Here is a 1,202-nt window from a genome sequence, read left to right on the forward strand (position 1 = left end):
ATAAGCTACTTCTGCACAACAAATTGACATTCTGTGGTATTATAAGATCACCACAGAAAATATACTTGAGGGGCACATGGGCGGCTCAGACGGTTAAGCATCTGCCTTCAGCTCAGGTCATGATGCCAGGGTCCTGGGATCGAGCTCAAGGCTGGCTCCCAGCTCAGCGAGGATCCTGCCTCTGCCTCTGTCTGTCTCCCTCTCAAATGAATAAATAAAACCTTTAAAATACAAATACAAATATATATATATATATATATATATATATATATATATATATATATGACTTCATCTGGGCTGCTGACATGCCTACATGCCTTCCAGACTGAGGAAGACTTAGAAACTTCAGGGCTATGTGAGCCACAGCCAGGGCTCCATCAGCAAGCATGGGAAGTACCTAGGAGGCCGGGGTAATGCTAGTGGCATTCATCACCACAGGATCGGCTTCAACAAACACCCAGAATACTGTGGATAAGTTGGTAGGAGACATTACCACTTAAAGAAACTAAAGCTTCTACCCAAATGTCAACCTTGATAAACTGTGGACCTCAGTCAGTGAGCAGACACTGGGAAATTCCGCCAAAAACAAGACTGGAGTTGCTCCTATCATGGATGTGGTGCAATGGGGCTACTACAAAGTTTTGGAAAAGGGAAAACTCCCAAAACATCTTGTCATCAAGAAGGCCAAATCCTTCAGTAGAAGAGCAGAGGACAAGATTAAGGGTGTAGGGGGATGTCTGCGTTCTAGTAGCTTGAAGCCAGTAGCTTGGGTGGGGGGGCTAATTAAATGCTAACAAGTGCTCCCTCCCCCCAAAAAAAGGAAGAAGAGAAAAGAAAATATACTTGAAAATACTTTAGGGGGAGATGGATATTCACCATTTATATCCTTTAACATGGAACATAGTTTTGTTGAAAACCAAAGGGAGACCATAACTGGAAACCAGGGTCAGGATCAATAATATTTTCTTATGTGTCCATGATATATTTCAGACAGGATAGTTCCCCAAAAACTAAATATCTGAGGACTGATAGCATGAAAAGCTTTTTACTTCCACCCGCCTGATGACATGCAATATTATGTACATATTATATATAATATTAAAATTCTTAAATATTATGGATATAGTTTGAAGACATTGCAGGTTTATTTCCAGCCCACCACAATACAGCAAATAATGCAATAAAGTGAGTCAAATTTTCCT

General features: G+C 40.8%; 1 pseudogene; it reads left to right on the plus strand.

Moving 5' to 3' along the window:
• Positions 1 to 313: 313 nt before the first annotated feature.
• On the plus strand, positions 314 to 794 carry LOC116882047 (annotated as a pseudogene).
• The last annotated feature ends 408 nt before the right edge of the window (positions 795 to 1,202 follow it).

Source organism: Lontra canadensis, unplaced genomic scaffold (genome assembly GCF_010015895.1).
Source record: "Lontra canadensis isolate GAN:19392208 unplaced genomic scaffold, GSC_riverotter_1.0 scaffold80, whole genome shotgun sequence".
Taxonomy (NCBI): domain Eukaryota; kingdom Metazoa; phylum Chordata; class Mammalia; order Carnivora; family Mustelidae; genus Lontra; species Lontra canadensis.